This window comes from Hippopotamus amphibius, chromosome 4, assembly GCF_030028045.1.
Source record: "Hippopotamus amphibius kiboko isolate mHipAmp2 chromosome 4, mHipAmp2.hap2, whole genome shotgun sequence".
NCBI lineage: Eukaryota > Metazoa > Chordata > Mammalia > Artiodactyla > Hippopotamidae > Hippopotamus > Hippopotamus amphibius.
In genome coordinates this window covers 183817667-183838113 of record NC_080189.1, presented here as the reverse complement: position 1 = coordinate 183838113, position 20447 = coordinate 183817667, and the positions used below count along the sequence as shown (strand labels likewise).

The window sequence follows — 20447 nt, the reverse complement described above, 5'->3', positions numbered from 1 at the left end:
AATAGATTATACCTTTCATGAATAAATAGCAATATCACATGTTACCAATTAATCAACATAAGGTTCCATATCATATTTATCATTGGGTCATAGATAACTTTTTGATCATATCTATTATACTTAAACCAAATCCCCAAACCAAGACTGGAACGTTCGCCATTACTCACCTGGGTCTCTGTCCCCTAGCAACCTGAAAAGGAGAAACTTGATCACAGTGGCGCCTCTAATCACCTGGAGCTTCGATTCTGAAAAGTACCAAACAGAGAAGGTGATAACAGACATTGAGACCCACTCGCCTTTGATCGGCTTTGATCGCCTTTGATCGGCTCCATTATCATAACCAATGAAAGTGCAGGAAGAGAAAGACCACATTTCTTATCTATTTGACCTCAGAGTTCCAGACACGTAGTAGTCGTCATTGATGACTCACACCCTGGCATTTATCCTCATCGATCCACAAAAGAGGACTTTCTCTTCATTTGATATTGTTGACTGATTCATTTGTTAATTCGCCAATGACAATTTTGATGCTCTAGGGTTCGCAGAACCCAACGAGGCCTTGGGACCACTCACCTGTCTCTAGAACCATTCTCACATCATTTTCTCTCTCTCATATTTATTATTGGGGTTTCACATATGCATTAATCAATATAAAGCTTCCTATCAATTTCTTGTTTATCAATAGGATAAAAATGCCCTTCTTTAATTGTCTTTCACCCATATTGCTAGCATAGGCATGCCTTTTAGAGAAACCACCCGACCCCAAACTAGGAATTAGATGATGCTCACATGGGTCCCCTGGCTCCTACAACCAAGATGCCATCCTAGGCTGTTGCTCAAGGTAGCATCCTCCTTTCAGCTCCAGGGCGTCCACTCTGAGGAGTATAAAGCAAAGCAGACAATAAAATGGTGGAGACACTCTGCACTCATCCCTGCTTCCACGTTCACATCCTTATTTAGGCGCTCCCTAACGCAGTGGATATGGGAAACCCGTTGAAAACGAAACACTTCGATCTTCCCACTGTGCCACAATGCAGAAGTTGTCCATCGCTTCTCCTGGCCCTTTATCCTTACCCTAAGTGCTCACAGTCATGTCTGATTTATTTTTAATTGAAATTCAGGGTGTCCATGGTATACTTTGGCTCAACATATATTTTGGTAATTGGAAATTGTTTTTACTCCAGTCATCTTTATTTTTAATTATATATTTATTGATAGATTCTCCAATTATACTGATGGAATGAAAATCCATGACACAAAGACCACAAATAAACCCCTCACTTATTCTTGACATCTGTCTATAGGACACCTTCTCAAGTTGAGAATGGACATGATCAATTTAATATTGGACCTCAGAGTTCCAGACAAGTATTCACCATATACCACTCATATTGATGACCAGAAATCATCATTGATCCAATACTATTTCTATTTTCCTACATATTTCTATTTTTATTGATTAAATTTTAAAAAATCACTAATAATTTTAGCAGTACAATTCAAAAAAAAAAAAAAGAAATGCCTTGACGCATATAGAATAATCCTCAAATATGTATTTCTCTTTAACACATTATTTTCCATATATGCACTAATCACTATAATGGTTTGTATATCCATACTCAAATCTAAGTTGAAACAAATCTGAGTTGATGAAATCAATACAAGAATAGGATCGATTTATCTTCCTGACACCTCTCTATAGAAACTATTTCACCAGAAGGAAGAGACTACTTGTGTTCTCATTGGACCTCAGAGTTTCAGACATGTTTTCATCGTTCACAACTCTTCCCATCACGTCCATCATCATTGGTCCATCACTGAGTCTCTTTTCTTCCATCATTTCTATATTTGTATTGATTACATCATCAATTAATCGGTAATCATAAAAACAACGTATGGTTCACTAAAAATCCCAAGAATTAGACCTTTTAATACCCCTAACCTCAGTTTACAGAATCATTTCCCATTAAGTCCATCTCCTCCAAGTTTTTACCTCAGTCCTACACATTATCAATTATTCAAAATAGTTTTTCTTATCATATTTATCATTGAAATATGTTTTTAATTAATTTAATACTTTTTAATAACACTGTGAGTACCCTCAAGCACATCGCCCAATCCAAGATAACCACCTTACCCATCATTCACCTTAGTTTCCTTCCTCACACAGAGGTGGCATGACAAGTGAGCAGAGCAGAAGCTGAAACAGCAGGAACATCTGTTCTGAAGAATAAAAGCAGACAAGGTGATGATACTACTGAGATATTCTCTCCACTGACCCAAATATCCCACTATTCATTTACATAGTAATTGAGGCATTGACTGAATTATGGTAATATTTATTTCTTTTTCCCTTAATAAATCAAATGTCAAAGTTGTAACTGAGTCAGTAATCAATATCTGTCACTTTCTATAACACCCTTAGCCAAAGAGGTAACACCCTTATACTACATCTTTCTTAATGGTTATTGGTCTTTTCAAAACATATTAATGTATTACTGTATGATAGTAATTTTTGCCTAAGCACATATTTTTATAGTTGAAAAAGGCTTCACACCCATCATTTTTTTATTTCACACATTTATATATTGACTATTTCATTGATCCAATTATAAAAACAGAAGACATGCATGGTCATAATAACCAAAACAAAGATCTTTGTATATTCCTAACCACTGCCTATAACATCTCTCCAAACAAGATGAATGCACTAGATTCCATTTGCATCAGACCTCAGAGTTCCAGACACGTATTCATCACATGCAACTCATATGCCACCAGTAGTCATCATCAGACCAATACTGTCCATTTTTCTCTACATACATTTCTTTTTCTTTATTATATAAATCACAAATTCACTAATAATTTTAATCAGTACAATTAAAGAGCCTTGATGTACATAGAACTATTCTTACTTTAACACATTAATACAAGAATATGATCTATTTATATTCCTGAACTCTCTCAATAGAAAAAGTTGGGAAAATACTATTTACGTATGCATTGGACCTCAGAGTTCCAGACATGTTTTCATCGTCTAGGACTCTTCCCGAAACGATCAGCATCATTGGTCCATGATTGAATCTCTTTTTTTTGTTCAATTCTGTTTACTGACTAATTCAGTAATTCACTTATAATAATTTTTTAAAAACCCTATTATTCACAAAACCTTAGAAGAGTCACGATAACCCTACTGTGTACATAGATCATTCTCATTAAATGTATCTCTTTTTTAAGTTAGATGCTGTTTTTCACCTACTCAGTATTACTATCTATTAATGTGTCATAAAAGTCAATAGTTATCACTGAGCTACAGTTGGCCTTCTGTTATTCTACATGGAGTGTTCAAACAATACACAATACACACACAGAGAGAGACAAAAAAAATCAACAAAACTGTGACAAGGAATTTGACTGTTACTCACGTTGGTCTCTATGCTTCTAACACAGAGATGCAATCGTCAGGTGCATCACCGTGGAAAAATGCTTCATCAGCGTGAATGTGTCCATTTTGAACAACAGGAAGCACAGTCGAGGAAAAAAAAGAAGAAAACACATTTATCGCCATTGACTCTTGCATTCTCCATTCCATTTACCCAGTCCTTTAGGAATGCATAGCTTCTTCATAATGTAGACACTGTTTTCTCTTGAAAGAAAAACTCCATACTTGAGACTGAGAACAACAAAACCGACTCCCAATACTTCAAGTCTATCTGAATCTTAGCCACAGAGGTGACATCTTTCACCCATAGATGTTATGATGGGCATCAGGGTTGGGAATTTTTCTTACTATTTCTTTCCTTACCATTTATGTTCACCATTAGACAATAATATATCTGTTCTTCTGCACCTACTATCTATATCTTTAATGGTGCTCTCATTGATATATTGGTTTGGCCAAAAACTTTGTTTGGGTTTTTTCTGTAACAGCTTATGAAAAAAAAAAAACCTGAATGAACTTTTTGTCCGATACAATATTAATAATTTTAAAACTCCATCTTAAAACTGGAACTTTAAACATTCTTAACATCTGTCCATAGGATGAAATAAACAAAGAAGTAGAGTATGGAATGTATTGGGCCTCAAGGTTCCAGACCTTTATCATTTGTCATCCGTGACTCATCTGCTAATCATCACTGGTTCAAGACTCGGTTTCAGTTCATTCATTTATATATTTGTATCAGTTAAGTTCCAAATCATATATGATAAAATAAATACACAACAAAAACCAAAGAACAAGACACTTGAATACCCCAACTTCTCTCTAATTAATACCAAAATAGATTATACCTTTCATGAATAAATAGCAATATCACATGTTACCAATTAATCAACATAAGGTTCCATATCATATTTATCATTGGGTCATAGATAACTTTTTGATCATATCTATTATACTTAAACCAAATCCCCAAACCAAGACTGGAACGTTCGCCATTACTCACCTGGGTCTCTGTCCCCTAGCAACCTGAAAAGGAGAAACTTGATCACAGTGGCGCCTCTAATCACCTGGAGCTTCGATTCTGAAAAGTACCAAACAGAGAAGGTGATAACAGACATTGAGACCCACTCGCCTTTGATCGGCTTTGATCGCCTTTGATCGGCTCCATTATCATAACCAATGAAAGTGCAGGAAGAGAAAGACCACATTTCTTATCTATTTGACCTCAGAGTTCCAGACACGTAGTAGTCGTCATTGATGACTCACACCCTGGCATTTATCCTCATCGATCCACAAAAGAGGACTTTCTCTTCATTTGATATTGTTGACTGATTCATTTGTTAATTCGCCAATGACAATTTTGATGCTCTAGGGTTCGCAGAACCCAACGAGGCCTTGGGACCACTCACCTGTCTCTAGAACCATTCTCACATCATTTTCTCTCTCTCATATTTATTATTGGGGTTTCACATATGCATTAATCAATATAAAGCTTCCTATCAATTTCTTGTTTATCAATAGGATAAAAATGCCCTTCTTTAATTGTCTTTCACCCATATTGCTAGCATAGGCATGCCTTTTAGAGAAACCACCCGACCCCAAACTAGGAATTAGATGATGCTCACATGGGTCCCCTGGCTCCTACAACCAAGATGCCATCCTAGGCTGTTGCTCAAGGTAGCATCCTCCTTTCAGCTCCAGGGCGTCCACTCTGAGGAGTATAAAGCAAAGCAGACAATAAAATGGTGGAGACACTCTGCACTCATCCCTGCTTCCACGTTCACATCCTTATTTAGGCGCTCCCTAACGCAGTGGATATGGGAAACCCGTTGAAAACGAAACACTTCGATCTTCCCACTGTGCCACAATGCAGAAGTTGTCCATCGCTTCTCCTGGCCCTTTATCCTTACCCTAAGTGCTCACAGTCATGTCTGATTTATTTTTAATTGAAATTCAGGGTGTCCATGGTATACTTTGGCTCAACATATATTTTGGTAATTGGAAATTGTTTTTACTCCAGTCATCTTTATTTTTAATTATATATTTATTGATAGATTCTCCAATTATACTGATGGAATGAAAATCCATGACACAAAGACCACAAATAAACCCCTCACTTATTCTTGACATCTGTCTATAGGACACCTTCTCAAGTTGAGAATGGACATGATCAATTTAATATTGGACCTCAGAGTTCCAGACAAGTATTCACCATATACCACTCATATTGATGACCAGAAATCATCATTGATCCAATACTATTTCTATTTTCCTACATATTTCTATTTTTATTGATTAAATTTTAAAAAATCACTAATAATTTTAGCAGTACAATTCAAAAAAAAAAAAAAAGAAATGCCTTGACGCATATAGAATAATCCTCAAATATGTATTTCTCTTTAACACATTATTTTCCATATATGCACTAATCACTATAATGGTTTGTATATCCATACTCAAATCTAAGTTGAAACAAATCTGAGTTGATGAAATCAATACAAGAATAGGATCGATTTATCTTCCTGACACCTCTCTATAGAAACTATTTCACCAGAAGGAAGAGACTACTTGTGTTCTCATTGGACCTCAGAGTTTCAGACATGTTTTCATCGTTCACAACTCTTCCCATCACGTCCATCATCATTGGTCCATCACTGAGTCTCTTTTCTTCCATCATTTCTATATTTGTATTGATTACATCATCAATTAATCGGTAATCATAAAAACAATGTATGGTTCACTAAAAATCCCAAGAATTAGACCTTTTAATACCCCTAACCTCAGTTTACAGAATCATTTCCCATTAAGTCCATCTCCTCCAAGTTTTTACCTCAGTCCTACACATTATCAATTATTCAAAATAGTTTTTCTTATCATATTTATCATTGAAATATGTTTTTAATTAATTTAATACTTTTTAATAACACTGTGAGTACCCTCAAGCACATCGCCCAATCCAAGATAACCACCTTACCCATCATTCACCTTAGTTTCCTTCCTCACACAGAGGTGGCATGACAAGTGAGCAGAGCAGAAGCTGAAACAGCAGGAACATCTGTTCTGAAGAATAAAAGCAGACAAGGTGATGATACTACTGAGATATTCTCTCCACTGACCCAAATATCCCACTATTCATTTACATAGTAATTGAGGCATTGACTGAATTATGGTAATATTTATTTCTTTTTCCCTTAATAAATCAAATGTCAAAGTTGTAACTGAGTCAGTAATCAATATCTGTCACTTTCTATAACACCCTTAGCCAAAGAGGTAACACCCTTATACTACATCTTTCTTAATGGTTATTGGTCTTTTCAAAACATATTAATGTATTACTGTATGATAGTAATTTTTGCCTAAGCACATATTTTTATAGTTGAAAAAGGCTTCACACCCATCATTTTTTTATTTCACACATTTATATATTGACTATTTCATTGATCCAATTATAAAAACAGAAGACATGCATGGTCATAATAACCAAAACAAAGATCTTTGTATATTCCTAACCACTGCCTATAACATCTCTCCAAACAAGATGAATGCACTAGATTCCATTTGCATCAGACCTCAGAGTTCCAGACACGTATTCATCACATGCAACTCATATGCCACCAGTAGTCATCATCAGACCAATACTGTCCATTTTTCTCTACATACATTTCTTTTTCTTTATTATATAAATCACAAATTCACTAATAATTTTAATCAGTACAATTAAAGAGCCTTGATGTACATAGAACTATTCTTACTTTAACACATTAATACAAGAATATGATCTATTTATATTCCTGAACTCTCTCAATAGAAAAAGTTGGGAAAATACTATTTACGTATGCATTGGACCTCAGAGTTCCAGACATGTTTTCATCGTCTAGGACTCTTCCCGAAACGATCAGCATCATTGGTCCATGATTGAATCTCTTTTTTTTGTTCAATTCTGTTTACTGACTAATTCAGTAATTCACTTATAATAATTTTTTAAAAACCCTATTATTCACAAAACCTTAGAAGAGTCACGATAACCCTACTGTGTACATAGATCATTCTCATTAAATGTATCTCTTTTTTAAGTTAGATGCTGTTTTTCACCTACTCAGTATTACTATCTATTAATGTGTCATAAAAGTCAATAGTTATCACTGAGCTACAGTTGGCCTTCTGTTATTCTACATGGAGTGTTCAAACAATACACAATACACACACAGAGAGAGACAAAAAAAATCAACAAAACTGTGACAAGGAATTTGACTGTTACTCACGTTGGTCTCTATGCTTCTAACACAGAGATGCAATCGTCAGGTGCATCACCGTGGAAAAATGCTTCATCAGCGTGAATGTGTCCATTTTGAACAACAGGAAGCACAGTCGAGGAAAAAAAAGAAGAAAACACATTTATCGCCATTGACTCTTGCATTCTCCATTCCATTTACCCAGTCCTTTAGGAATGCATAGCTTCTTCATAATGTAGACACTGTTTTCTCTTGAAAGAAAAACTCCATACTTGAGACTGAGAACAACAAAACCGACTCCCAATACTTCAAGTCTATCTGAATCTTAGCCACAGAGGTGACATCTTTCACCCATAGATGTTATGATGGGCATCAGGGTTGGGAATTTTTCTTACTATTTCTTTCCTTACCATTTATGTTCACCATTAGACAATAATATATCTGTTCTTCTGCACCTACTATCTATATCTTTAATGGTGCTCTCATTGATATATTGGTTTGGCCAAAAACTTTGTTTGGGTTTTTTCTGTAACAGCTTATGAAAAAAAAAAAACCTGAATGAACTTTTTGTCCGATACAATATTAATAATTTTAAAACTCCATCTTAAAACTGGAACTTTAAACATTCTTAACATCTGTCCATAGGATGAAATAAACAAAGAAGTAGAGTATGGAATGTATTGGGCCTCAAGGTTCCAGACCTTTATCATTTGTCATCCGTGACTCATCTGCTAATCATCACTGGTTCAAGACTCGGTTTCAGTTCATTCATTTATATATTTGTATCAGTTAAGTTCCAAATCATATATGATAAAATAAATACACAACAAAAACCAAAGAACAAGACACTTGAATACCCCAACTTCTCTCTAATTAATACCAAAATAGATTATACCTTTCATGAATAAATAGCAATATCACATGTTACCAATTAATCAACATAAGGTTCCATATCATATTTATCATTGGGTCATAGATAACTTTTTGATCATATCTATTATACTTAAACCAAATCCCCAAACCAAGACTGGAACGTTCGCCATTACTCACCTGGGTCTCTGTCCCCTAGCAACCTGAAAAGGAGAAACTTGATCACAGTGGCGCCTCTAATCACCTGGAGCTTCGATTCTGAAAAGTACCAAACAGAGAAGGTGATAACAGACATTGAGACCCACTCGCCTTTGATCGGCTTTGATCGCCTTTGATCGGCTCCATTATCATAACCAATGAAAGTGCAGGAAGAGAAAGACCACATTTCTTATCTATTTGACCTCAGAGTTCCAGACACGTAGTAGTCGTCATTGATGACTCACACCCTGGCATTTATCCTCATCGATCCACAAAAGAGGACTTTCTCTTCATTTGATATTGTTGACTGATTCATTTGTTAATTCGCCAATGACAATTTTGATGCTCTAGGGTTCGCAGAACCCAACGAGGCCTTGGGACCACTCACCTGTCTCTAGAACCATTCTCACATCATTTTCTCTCTCTCATATTTATTATTGGGGTTTCACATATGCATTAATCAATATAAAGCTTCCTATCAATTTCTTGTTTATCAATAGGATAAAAATGCCCTTCTTTAATTGTCTTTCACCCATATTGCTAGCATAGGCATGCCTTTTAGAGAAACCACCCGACCCCAAACTAGGAATTAGATGATGCTCACATGGGTCCCCTGGCTCCTACAACCAAGATGCCATCCTAGGCTGTTGCTCAAGGTAGCATCCTCCTTTCAGCTCCAGGGCGTCCACTCTGAGGAGTATAAAGCAAAGCAGACAATAAAATGGTGGAGACACTCTGCACTCATCCCTGCTTCCACGTTCACATCCTTATTTAGGCGCTCCCTAACGCAGTGGATATGGGAAACCCGTTGAAAACGAAACACTTCGATCTTCCCACTGTGCCACAATGCAGAAGTTGTCCATCGCTTCTCCTGGCCCTTTATCCTTACCCTAAGTGCTCACAGTCATGTCTGATTTATTTTTAATTGAAATTCAGGGTGTCCATGGTATACTTTGGCTCAACATATATTTTGGTAATTGGAAATTGTTTTTACTCCAGTCATCTTTATTTTTAATTATATATTTATTGATAGATTCTCCAATTATACTGATGGAATGAAAATCCATGACACAAAGACCACAAATAAACCCCTCACTTATTCTTGACATCTGTCTATAGGACACCTTCTCAAGTTGAGAATGGACATGATCAATTTAATATTGGACCTCAGAGTTCCAGACAAGTATTCACCATATACCACTCATATTGATGACCAGAAATCATCATTGATCCAATACTATTTCTATTTTCCTACATATTTCTATTTTTATTGATTAAATTTTAAAAAATCACTAATAATTTTAGCAGTACAATTCAAAAAAAAAAAAAAGAAATGCCTTGACGCATATAGAATAATCCTCAAATATGTATTTCTCTTTAACACATTATTTTCCATATATGCACTAATCACTATAATGGTTTGTATATCCATACTCAAATCTAAGTTGAAACAAATCTGAGTTGATGAAATCAATACAAGAATAGGATCGATTTATCTTCCTGACACCTCTCTATAGAAACTATTTCACCAGAAGGAAGAGACTACTTGTGTTCTCATTGGACCTCAGAGTTTCAGACATGTTTTCATCGTTCACAACTCTTCCCATCACGTCCATCATCATTGGTCCATCACTGAGTCTCTTTTCTTCCATCATTTCTATATTTGTATTGATTACATCATCAATTAATCGGTAATCATAAAAACAACGTATGGTTCACTAAAAATCCCAAGAATTAGACCTTTTAATACCCCTAACCTCAGTTTACAGAATCATTTCCCATTAAGTCCATCTCCTCCAAGTTTTTACCTCAGTCCTACACATTATCAATTATTCAAAATAGTTTTTCTTATCATATTTATCATTGAAATATGTTTTTAATTAATTTAATACTTTTTAATAACACTGTGAGTACCCTCAAGCACATCGCCCAATCCAAGATAACCACCTTACCCATCATTCACCTTAGTTTCCTTCCTCACACAGAGGTGGCATGACAAGTGAGCAGAGCAGAAGCTGAAACAGCAGGAACATCTGTTCTGAAGAATAAAAGCAGACAAGGTGATGATACTACTGAGATATTCTCTCCACTGACCCAAATATCCCACTATTCATTTACATAGTAATTGAGGCATTGACTGAATTATGGTAATATTTATTTCTTTTTCCCTTAATAAATCAAATGTCAAAGTTGTAACTGAGTCAGTAATCAATATCTGTCACTTTCTATAACACCCTTAGCCAAAGAGGTAACACCCTTATACTACATCTTTCTTAATGGTTATTGGTCTTTTCAAAACATATTAATGTATTACTGTATGATAGTAATTTTTGCCTAAGCACATATTTTTATAGTTGAAAAAGGCTTCACACCCATCATTTTTTTATTTCACACATTTATATATTGACTATTTCATTGATCCAATTATAAAAACAGAAGACATGCATGGTCATAATAACCAAAACAAAGATCTTTGTATATTCCTAACCACTGCCTATAACATCTCTCCAAACAAGACGAATGCACTAGATTCCATTTGCATCAGACCTCAGAGTTCCAGACACGTATTCATCACATGCAACTCGTATGCCACCAGTAGTCATCATCAGACCAATACTGTCCATTTTTCTCTACATACATTTCTTTTTCTTTATTATATAAATCACAAATTCACTAATAATTTTAATCAGTACAATTAAAGAGCCTTGATGTACATAGAAATATTCTTACTTTAACACATTAATACAAGAATATGATCTATTTATATTCCTGAACTCTCTCAATAGAAAAAGTTGGGAAAATACTATTTACGTATGCATTGGACCTCAGAGTTCCAGACATGTTTTCATCGTCTAGGACTCTTCCCGAAACGATCAGCATCATTGGTCCATGATTGAATCTCTTTTTTTTGTTCAATTCTGTTTACTGACTAATTCAGTAATTCACTTATAATAATTTTTTAAAAACCCTATTATTCACAAAACCTTAGAAGAGTCACGATAACCCTACTGTGTACATAGATCATTCTCATTAAATGTATCTCTTTTTTAAGTTAGATGCTGTTTTTCACCTACTCAGTATTACTATCTATTAATGTGTCATAAAAGTCAATAGTTATCACTGAGCTACAGTTGGCCTTCTGTTATTCTACATGGAGTGTTCAAACAATACACAATACACACAGAGAGAGAGACAAAAAAAATCAACAAAACTGTGACAAGGAATTTGACTGTTACTCACGTTGGTCTCTATGCTTCTAACACAGAGATGCAATCGTCAGGTGCATCACCGTGGAAAAATGCTTCATCAGCGTGAATGTGTCCATTTTGAACAACAGGAAGCACAGTCGAGGAAAAAAAAGAAGAAAACACATTTATCGCCATTGACTCTTGCATTCTCCATTCCATTTACCCAGTCCTTTAGGAATGCATAGCTTCTTCATAATGTAGACACTGTTTTCTCTTGAAAGAAAAACTCCATACTTGAGACTGAGAACAACAAAACCGACTCCCAATACTTCAAGTCTATCTGAATCTTAGCCACAGAGGTGACATCTTTCACCCATAGATGTTATGATGGGCATCAGGGTTGGGAATTTTTCTTACTATTTCTTTCCTTACCATTTATGTTCACCATTAGACAATAATATATCTGTTCTTCTGCACCTACTATCTATATCTTTAATGGTGCTCTCATTGATATATTGGTTTGGCCAAAAACTTTGTTTGGGTTTTTTCTGTAACAGCTTATGAAAAAAAAAAAACCTGAATGAACTTTTTGTCCGATACAATATTAATAATTTTAAAACTCCATCTTAAAACTGGAACTTTAAACATTCTTAACATCTGTCCATAGGATGAAATAAACAAAGAAGTAGAGTATGGAATGTATTGGGCCTCAAGGTTCCAGACCTTTATCATTTGTCATCCGTGACTCATCTGCTAATCATCACTGGTTCAAGACTCGGTTTCAGTTCATTCATTTATATATTTGTATCAGTTAAGTTCCAAATCATATATGATAAAATAAATACACAACAAAAACCAAAGAACAAGACACTTGAATACCCCAACTTCTCTCTAATTAATACCAAAATAGATTATACCTTTCATGAATAAATAGCAATATCACATGTTACCAATTAATCAACATAAGGTTCCATATCATATTTATCATTGGGTCATAGATAACTTTTTGATCATATCTATTATACTTAAACCAAATCCCCAAACCAAGACTGGAACGTTCGCCATTACTCACCTGGGTCTCTGTCCCCTAGCAACCTGAAAAGGAGAAACTTGATCACAGTGGCGCCTCTAATCACCTGGAGCTTCGATTCTGAAAAGTACCAAACAGAGAAGGTGATAACAGACATTGAGACCCACTCGCCTTTGATCGGCTTTGATCGCCTTTGATCGGCTCCATTATCATAACCAATGAAAGTGCAGGAAGAGAAAGACCACATTTCTTATCTATTTGACCTCAGAGTTCCAGACACGTAGTAGTCGTCATTGATGACTCACACCCTGGCATTTATCCTCATCGATCCACAAAAGAGGACTTTCTCTTCATTTGATATTGTTGACTGATTCATTTGTTAATTCGCCAATGACAATTTTGATGCTCTAGGGTTCGCAGAACCCAACGAGGCCTTGGGACCACTCACCTGTCTCTAGAACCATTCTCACATCATTTTCTCTCTCTCATATTTATTATTGGGGTTTCACATATGCATTAATCAATATAAAGCTTCCTATCAATTTCTTGTTTATCAATAGGATAAAAATGCCCTTCTTTAATTGTCTTTCACCCATATTGCTAGCATAGGCATGCCTTTTAGAGAAACCACCCGACCCCAAACTAGGAATTAGATGATGCTCACATGGGTCCCCTGGCTCCTACAACCAAGATGCCATCCTAGGCTGTTGCTCAAGGTAGCATCCTCCTTTCAGCTCCAGGGCGTCCACTCTGAGGAGTATAAAGCAAAGCAGACAATAAAATGGTGGAGACACTCTGCACTCATCCCTGCTTCCACGTTCACATCCTTATTTAGGCGCTCCCTAACGCAGTGGATATGGGAAACCCGTTGAAAACGAAACACTTCGATCTTCCCACTGTGCCACAATGCAGAAGTTGTCCATCGCTTCTCCTGGCCCTTTATCCTTACCCTAAGTGCTCACAGTCATGTCTGATTTATTTTTAATTGAAATTCAGGGTGTCCATGGTATACTTTGGCTCAACATATATTTTGGTAATTGGAAATTGTTTTTACTCCAGTCATCTTTATTTTTAATTATATATTTATTGATAGATTCTCCAATTATACTGATGGAATGAAAATCCATGACACAAAGACCACAAATAAACCCCTCACTTATTCTTGACATCTGTCTATAGGACACCTTCTCAAGTTGAGAATGGACATGATCAATTTAATATTGGACCTCAGAGTTCCAGACAAGTATTCACCATATACCACTCATATTGATGACCAGAAATCATCATTGATCCAATACTATTTCTATTTTCCTACATATTTCTATTTTTATTGATTAAATTTTAAAAAATCACTAATAATTTTAGCAGTACAATTCAAAAAAAAAAAAAAGAAATGCCTTGACGCATATAGAATAATCCTCAAATATGTATTTCTCTTTAACACATTATTTTCCATATATGCACTAATCACTATAATGGTTTGTATATCCATACTCAAATCTAAGTTGAAACAAATCTGAGTTGATGAAATCAATACAAGAATAGGATCGATTTATCTTCCTGACACCTCTCTATAGAAACTATTTCACCAGAAGGAAGAGACTACTTGTGTTCTCATTGGACCTCAGAGTTTCAGACATGTTTTCATCGTTCACAACTCTTCCCATCACGTCCATCATCATTGGTCCATCACTGAGTCTCTTTTCTTCCATCATTTCTATATTTGTATTGATTACATCATCAATTAATCGGTAATCATAAAAACAACGTATGGTTCACTAAAAATCCCAAGAATTAGACCTTTTAATACCCCTAACCTCAGTTTACAGAATCATTTCCCATTAAGTCCATCTCCTCCAAGTTTTTACCTCAGTCCTACACATTATCAATTATTCAAAATAGTTTTTCTTATCATATTTATCATTGAAATATGTTTTTAATTAATTTAATACTTTTTAATAACACTGTGAGTACCCTCAAGCACATCGCCCAATCCAAGATAACCACCTTACCCATCATTCACCTTAGTTTCCTTCCTCACACAGAGGTGGCATGACAAGTGAGCAGAGCAGAAGCTGAAACAGCAGGAACATCTGTTCTGAAGAATAAAAGCAGACAAGGTGATGATACTACTGAGATATTCTCTCCACTGACCCAAATATCCCACTATTCATTTACATAGTAATTGAGGCATTGACTGAATTATGGTAATATTTATTTCTTTTTCCCTTAATAAATCAAATGTCAAAGTTGTAACTGAGTCAGTAATCAATATCTGTCACTTTCTATAACACCCTTAGCCAAAGAGGTAACACCCTTATACTACATCTTTCTTAATGGTTATTGGTCTTTTCAAAACATATTAATGTATTACTGTATGATAGTAATTTTTGCCTAAGCACATATTTTTATAGTTGAAAAAGGCTTCACACCCATCATTTTTTTATTTCACACATTTATATATTGACTATTTCATTGATCCAATTATAAAAACAGAAGACATGCATGGTCATAATAACCAAAACAAAGATCTTTGTATATTCCTAACCACTGCCTATAACATCTCTCCAAACAAGATGAATGCACTAGATTCCATTTGCATCAGACCTCAGAGTTCCAGACACGTATTCATCACATGCAACTCGTATGCCACCAGTAGTCATCATCAGACCAATACTGTCCATTTTTCTCTACATACATTTCTTTTTCTTTATTATATAAATCACAAATTCACTAATAATTTTAATCAGTACAATTAAAGAGCCTTGATGTACATAGAAATATTCTTACTTTAACACATTAATACAAGAATATGATCTATTTATATTCCTGAACTCTCTCAATAGAAAAAGTTGGGAAAATACTATTTACGTATGCATTGGACCTCAGAGTTCCAGACATGTTTTCATCGTCTAGGACTCTTCCCGAAACGATCAGCATCATTGGTCCATGATTGAATCTCTTTTTTTTGTTCAATTCTGTTTACTGACTAATTCAGTAATTCACTTATAATAATTTTTTAAAAACCCTATTATTCACAAAACCTTAGAAGAGTCACGATAACCCTACTGTGTACATAGATCATTCTCATTAAATGTATCTCTTTTTTAAGTTAGATGCTGTTTTTCACCTACTCAGTATTACTATCTATTAATGTGTCATAAAAGTCAATAGTTATCACTGAGCTACAGTTGGCCTTCTGTTATTCTACATGGAGTGTTCAAACAATACACAATACACACACAGAGAGAGACAAAAAAAATCAACAAAACTGTGACAAGGAATTTGACTGTTACTCACGTTGGTCTCTATGCTTCTAACACAGAGATGCAATCGTCAGGTGCATCACCGTGGAAAAATGCTTCATCAGCGTGAATGTGTCCATTTTGAACAACAGGAAGCACAGTCGAGGAAAAAAAAGAAGAAAACACATTTATCGCCATTGACTCTTGCATTCTACATTCCATTTACCCAGTCCTTTAGGAATGCATAGCTTCTTCATAATGTAGACACTGTTTTCTCTTGAAAGAAAAACTCCATACTTGAGACTGAGAACAACAAAACCGACTCCCAATACTTCAAGTCTATCTGAATCTTAGCCACAGAGGTGACATCTTTCACCCATAGATGTTATGATGGGCATCAGGGTTGGGAATTTTTCTTACTATTTCTTTCCTTACCATTTATGTTCACCATTAGACAATAATATATCTGTTCTTCTGCACCTACTATCTATATCTTTAATGGTGCTCTCATTGATATATTGGTTTGGCCAAAAACTTTGTTTGGGTTTTTTCTGTAACAGCTTATGAAAAAAAAAAAACCTGAATGAACTTTTTGTCCGATACAATATTAATAATTTTAAAACTCCATCTTAAAACTGGAACTTTAAACATTCTTAACATCTGTCCATAGGATGAAATAAACAAAGAAGTAGAGTATGGAATGTATTGGGCCTCAAGGTTCCAGACCTTTATCATTTGTCATCCGTGACTCATCTGCTAATCATCACTGGTTCAAGACTCGGTTTCAGTTCATTCATTTATATATTTGTATCAGTTAAGTTCCAAATCATATATGATAAAATAAATACACAACAAAAACCAAAGAACAAGACACTTGAATACCCCAACTTCTCTCTAATTAATACCAAAATAGATTATACCTTTCATGAATAAATAGCAATATCACATGTTACCAATTAATCAACATAAGGTTCCATATCATATTTATCATTGGGTCATAGATAACTTTTTGATCATATCTATTATACTTAAACCAAATCCCCAAACCAAGACTGGAACGTTCGCCATTACTCACCTGGGTCTCTGTCCCCTAGCAACCTGAAAAGGAGAAACTTGATCACAGTGGCGCCTCTAATCACCTGGAGCTTCGATTCTGAAAAGTACCAAACAGAGAAGGTGATAACAGACATTGAGACCCACTCGCCTTTGATCGGCTTTGATCGCCTTTGATCGGCTCCATTATCATAACCAATGAAAGTGCAGGAAGAGAAAGACCACATTTCTTATCTATTTGACCTCAGAGTTCCAGACACGTAGTAGTCGTCATTGATGACTCACACCCTGGCATTTATCCTCATCGATCCACAAAAGAGGACTTTCTCTTCATTTGATATTGTTGACTGATTCATTTGTTAATTCGCCAATGACAATTTTGATGCTCTAGGGTTCGCAGAACCCAACGAGGCCTTGGGACCACTCACCTGTCTCTAGAACCATTCTCACATCATTTTCTCTCTCTCATATTTATTATTGGGGTTTCACATATGCATTAATCAATATAAAGCTTCCTATCAATTTCTTGTTTATCAATAGGATAAAAATGCCCTTCTTTAATTGTCTTTCACCCATATTGCTAGCATAGGCATGCCTTTTAGAGAAACCACCCGACCCCAAACTAGGAATTAGATGATGCTCACATGGGTCCCCTGGCTCCTACAACCAAGATGCCATCCTAGGCTGTTGCTCAAGGTAGCATCCTCCTTTCAGCTCCAGGGCGTCCACTCTGAGGAGTATAAAGCAAAGCAGACAATAAAATGGTGGAGACACTCTGCACTCATCCCTGCTTCCACGTTCACATCCTTATTTAGGCGCTCCCTAACGCAGTGGATATGGGAAACCCGTTGAAAACGAAACACTTCGATCTTCCCACTGTGCCACAATGCAGAAGTTGTCCATCGCTTCTCCTGGCCCTTTATCCTTACCCTAAGTGCTCACAGTCATGTCTGATTTATTTTTAATTGAAATTCAGGGTGTCCATGGTATACTTTGGCTCAACATATATTTTGGTAATTGGAAATTGTTTTTACTCCAGTCATCTTTATTTTTAATTATATATTTATTGATAGATTCTCCAATTATACTGATGGAATGAAAATCCATGACACAAAGACCACAAATAAACCCCTCACTTATTCTTGACATCTGTCTATAGGACACCTTCTCAAGTTGAGAATGGACATGATCAATTTAATATTGGACCTCAGAGTTCCAGACAAGTATTCACCATATACCACTCATATTGATGACCAGAAATCATCATTGATCCAATACTATTTCTATTTTCCTACATATTTCTATTTTTATTGATTAAATTTTAAAAAATCACTAATAATTTTAGCAGTACAATTCAAAAAAAAAAAAAAGAAATGCCTTGACGCATATAGAATAATCCTCAAATATGTATTTCTCTTTAACACATTATTTTCCATATATGCACTAATCACTATAATGGTTTGTATATCCATACTCAAATCTAAGTTGAAACAAATCTGAGTTGATGAAATCAATACAAGAATAGGATCGATTTATCTTCCTGACACCTCTCTATAGAAACTATTTCACCAGAAGGAAGAGACTACTTGTGTTCTCATTGGACCTCAGAGTTTCAGACATGTTTTCATCGTTCACAACTCTTCCCATCACGTCCATCATCATTGGTCCATCACTGAGTCTCTTTTCTTCCATCATTTCTATATTTGTATTGATTACATCATCAATTAATCGGTAATCATAAAAACAACGTATGGTTCACTAAAAATCCCAAGAATTAGACCTTTTAATACCCCTAACCTCAGTTTACAGAATCATTTCCCATTAAGTCCATCTCCTCCAAGTTTTTACCTCAGTCCTACACATTATCAATTATTCAAAATAGTTTTTCTTATCATATTTATCATTGAAATATGTTTTTAATTAATTTAATACTTTTTAATAACACTGTGAGTACCCTCAAGCACATCGCCCAATCCAAGATAACCACCTTACCCATCATTCACCTTAGTTTCCTTCCTCACACAGAGGTGGCATGACAAGTGAGCAGAGCAGAAGCTGAAACAGCAGGAACATCTGTTCTGAAGAATAAAAGCAGACAAGGTGATGATACTACTGAGATATTCTCTCCACTGACCCAAATATCCCACTATTCATTTACATAGTAATTGAGGCATTGACTGAATTATGGTAATATTTATTTCTTTTTCCCTTAATAAATCAAATGTCAAAGTTGTAACTGAGTCAGTAATCAATATCTGTCACTTTCTATAACACCCTTAGCCAAAGAGGTAACACCCTTATACTACATCTTTCTTAATGGTTATTGGTCTTTTCAAAACATATTAATGTATTACTGTATGATAGTAATTTTTGCCTAAGCACATATTTTTATAGTTGAAAAAGGCTTCACACCCATCATTTTTTTATTTCACACATTTATATATTGACTATTTCATTGATCCAATTATAAAAACAGAAGACATGCATGGTCATAATAACCAAAACAAAGATCTTTGTATATTCCTAACCACTGCCTATAACATCTCTCCAAACAAGACGAATGCACTAGATTCCATTTGCATCAGACCTCAGAGTTCCAGACACGTATTCATCACATGCAACTCGTATGCCACCAGTAGTCATCATCAGACCAATACTGTCCATTTTTCTCTACATACATTTCTTTTTCTTTATTATATAAATCACAAATTCACTAATAATTTTAATCAGTACAATTAAAGAGCCTTGATGTACATAGAAATATTCTTACTTTAACACATTAATACAAGAATATGATCTATTTATATTCCTGAACTCTCTCAATAGAAAAAGTTGGGAAAATACTATTTACGTATGCATTGGACCTCAGAGTTCCAGACATGTTTTCATCGTCTAGGACTCTTCCCGAAACGATCAGCATCATTGGTCCATGATTGAATCTCTTTTTTTTGTTCAATTCTGTTTACTGACTAATTCAGTAATTCACTTATAATAATTTTTTAAAAACCCTATTATTCACAAAACCTTAGAAGAGTCACGATAACCCTACTGTGTACATAGATCATTCTCATTAAATGTATCTCTTTTTTAAGTTAGATGCTGTTTTTCACCTACTCAGTATTACTATCTATTAATGTGTCATAAAAGTCAATAGTTATCACTGAGCTACAGTTGGCCTTCTGTTATTCT

At 35.2% G+C, this 20447-nt stretch overlaps 25 non-coding genes across 25 annotated transcripts; all 25 read right to left on the bottom strand.

The window, feature by feature from the left end:
* Positions 1-382: 382 nt before the first annotated feature.
* Positions 383-457, bottom strand: LOC130852804 (small nucleolar RNA SNORD113/SNORD114 family). Its single transcript, XR_009053517.1, has one exon. It is a non-coding gene; the product is annotated as a small nucleolar RNA SNORD113/SNORD114 family (small nucleolar RNA).
* Positions 458-1345: 888 nt separating this feature from the next.
* Positions 1346-1419, bottom strand: LOC130852774 (small nucleolar RNA SNORD113/SNORD114 family). The gene has a single exon (XR_009053491.1). It is a non-coding gene; the product is annotated as a small nucleolar RNA SNORD113/SNORD114 family (small nucleolar RNA).
* Positions 1420-1742: 323 nt separating this feature from the next.
* Positions 1743-1814, bottom strand: LOC130852820 (small nucleolar RNA SNORD113/SNORD114 family). The gene has a single exon (XR_009053530.1). It is a non-coding gene; the product is annotated as a small nucleolar RNA SNORD113/SNORD114 family (small nucleolar RNA).
* Positions 1815-2726: 912 nt separating this feature from the next.
* On the bottom strand, positions 2727-2798 carry LOC130852761 (small nucleolar RNA SNORD113/SNORD114 family). The gene has a single exon (XR_009053481.1). It is a non-coding gene; the product is annotated as a small nucleolar RNA SNORD113/SNORD114 family (small nucleolar RNA).
* Positions 2799-3003: 205 nt separating this feature from the next.
* Positions 3004-3075, bottom strand: LOC130852832 (small nucleolar RNA SNORD113/SNORD114 family). Its single transcript, XR_009053540.1, has one exon. It is a non-coding gene; the product is annotated as a small nucleolar RNA SNORD113/SNORD114 family (small nucleolar RNA).
* Positions 3076-4660: 1585 nt separating this feature from the next.
* LOC130852803 (small nucleolar RNA SNORD113/SNORD114 family) lies at positions 4661-4735 on the bottom strand. Its single transcript, XR_009053516.1, has one exon. It is a non-coding gene; the product is annotated as a small nucleolar RNA SNORD113/SNORD114 family (small nucleolar RNA).
* An 888-nt stretch (positions 4736-5623) lies between these two features.
* Positions 5624-5697, bottom strand: LOC130852773 (small nucleolar RNA SNORD113/SNORD114 family). The gene has a single exon (XR_009053490.1). It is a non-coding gene; the product is annotated as a small nucleolar RNA SNORD113/SNORD114 family (small nucleolar RNA).
* Positions 5698-6021: 324 nt separating this feature from the next.
* Positions 6022-6093, bottom strand: LOC130852819 (small nucleolar RNA SNORD113/SNORD114 family). The gene has a single exon (XR_009053529.1). It is a non-coding gene; the product is annotated as a small nucleolar RNA SNORD113/SNORD114 family (small nucleolar RNA).
* A 912-nt stretch (positions 6094-7005) lies between these two features.
* On the bottom strand, positions 7006-7077 carry LOC130852760 (small nucleolar RNA SNORD113/SNORD114 family). Its single transcript, XR_009053480.1, has one exon. It is a non-coding gene; the product is annotated as a small nucleolar RNA SNORD113/SNORD114 family (small nucleolar RNA).
* A 205-nt stretch (positions 7078-7282) lies between these two features.
* On the bottom strand, positions 7283-7354 carry LOC130852831 (small nucleolar RNA SNORD113/SNORD114 family). Its single transcript, XR_009053539.1, has one exon. It is a non-coding gene; the product is annotated as a small nucleolar RNA SNORD113/SNORD114 family (small nucleolar RNA).
* A 1585-nt stretch (positions 7355-8939) lies between these two features.
* Positions 8940-9014, bottom strand: LOC130852802 (small nucleolar RNA SNORD113/SNORD114 family). Its single transcript, XR_009053515.1, has one exon. It is a non-coding gene; the product is annotated as a small nucleolar RNA SNORD113/SNORD114 family (small nucleolar RNA).
* An 888-nt stretch (positions 9015-9902) lies between these two features.
* Positions 9903-9976, bottom strand: LOC130852772 (small nucleolar RNA SNORD113/SNORD114 family). Its single transcript, XR_009053489.1, has one exon. It is a non-coding gene; the product is annotated as a small nucleolar RNA SNORD113/SNORD114 family (small nucleolar RNA).
* A 323-nt stretch (positions 9977-10299) lies between these two features.
* On the bottom strand, positions 10300-10371 carry LOC130852818 (small nucleolar RNA SNORD113/SNORD114 family). The gene has a single exon (XR_009053528.1). It is a non-coding gene; the product is annotated as a small nucleolar RNA SNORD113/SNORD114 family (small nucleolar RNA).
* A 912-nt stretch (positions 10372-11283) lies between these two features.
* Positions 11284-11355, bottom strand: LOC130852781 (small nucleolar RNA SNORD113/SNORD114 family). Its single transcript, XR_009053497.1, has one exon. It is a non-coding gene; the product is annotated as a small nucleolar RNA SNORD113/SNORD114 family (small nucleolar RNA).
* A 205-nt stretch (positions 11356-11560) lies between these two features.
* On the bottom strand, positions 11561-11632 carry LOC130852830 (small nucleolar RNA SNORD113/SNORD114 family). The gene has a single exon (XR_009053538.1). It is a non-coding gene; the product is annotated as a small nucleolar RNA SNORD113/SNORD114 family (small nucleolar RNA).
* Positions 11633-13217: 1585 nt separating this feature from the next.
* Positions 13218-13292, bottom strand: LOC130852801 (small nucleolar RNA SNORD113/SNORD114 family). Its single transcript, XR_009053514.1, has one exon. It is a non-coding gene; the product is annotated as a small nucleolar RNA SNORD113/SNORD114 family (small nucleolar RNA).
* Positions 13293-14180: 888 nt separating this feature from the next.
* Positions 14181-14254, bottom strand: LOC130852771 (small nucleolar RNA SNORD113/SNORD114 family). The gene has a single exon (XR_009053488.1). It is a non-coding gene; the product is annotated as a small nucleolar RNA SNORD113/SNORD114 family (small nucleolar RNA).
* Positions 14255-14577: 323 nt separating this feature from the next.
* LOC130852817 (small nucleolar RNA SNORD113/SNORD114 family) lies at positions 14578-14649 on the bottom strand. Its single transcript, XR_009053527.1, has one exon. It is a non-coding gene; the product is annotated as a small nucleolar RNA SNORD113/SNORD114 family (small nucleolar RNA).
* A 912-nt stretch (positions 14650-15561) lies between these two features.
* LOC130852780 (small nucleolar RNA SNORD113/SNORD114 family) lies at positions 15562-15633 on the bottom strand. Its single transcript, XR_009053496.1, has one exon. It is a non-coding gene; the product is annotated as a small nucleolar RNA SNORD113/SNORD114 family (small nucleolar RNA).
* A 205-nt stretch (positions 15634-15838) lies between these two features.
* LOC130852829 (small nucleolar RNA SNORD113/SNORD114 family) lies at positions 15839-15910 on the bottom strand. The gene has a single exon (XR_009053537.1). It is a non-coding gene; the product is annotated as a small nucleolar RNA SNORD113/SNORD114 family (small nucleolar RNA).
* Positions 15911-17495: 1585 nt separating this feature from the next.
* Positions 17496-17570, bottom strand: LOC130852800 (small nucleolar RNA SNORD113/SNORD114 family). Its single transcript, XR_009053513.1, has one exon. It is a non-coding gene; the product is annotated as a small nucleolar RNA SNORD113/SNORD114 family (small nucleolar RNA).
* Positions 17571-18458: 888 nt separating this feature from the next.
* Positions 18459-18532, bottom strand: LOC130852770 (small nucleolar RNA SNORD113/SNORD114 family). Its single transcript, XR_009053487.1, has one exon. It is a non-coding gene; the product is annotated as a small nucleolar RNA SNORD113/SNORD114 family (small nucleolar RNA).
* A 323-nt stretch (positions 18533-18855) lies between these two features.
* LOC130852815 (small nucleolar RNA SNORD113/SNORD114 family) lies at positions 18856-18927 on the bottom strand. The gene has a single exon (XR_009053526.1). It is a non-coding gene; the product is annotated as a small nucleolar RNA SNORD113/SNORD114 family (small nucleolar RNA).
* A 912-nt stretch (positions 18928-19839) lies between these two features.
* LOC130852779 (small nucleolar RNA SNORD113/SNORD114 family) lies at positions 19840-19911 on the bottom strand. The gene has a single exon (XR_009053495.1). It is a non-coding gene; the product is annotated as a small nucleolar RNA SNORD113/SNORD114 family (small nucleolar RNA).
* Positions 19912-20116: 205 nt separating this feature from the next.
* On the bottom strand, positions 20117-20188 carry LOC130852828 (small nucleolar RNA SNORD113/SNORD114 family). The gene has a single exon (XR_009053536.1). It is a non-coding gene; the product is annotated as a small nucleolar RNA SNORD113/SNORD114 family (small nucleolar RNA).
* Between the last annotated feature and the right edge of the window lie 259 nt (positions 20189-20447).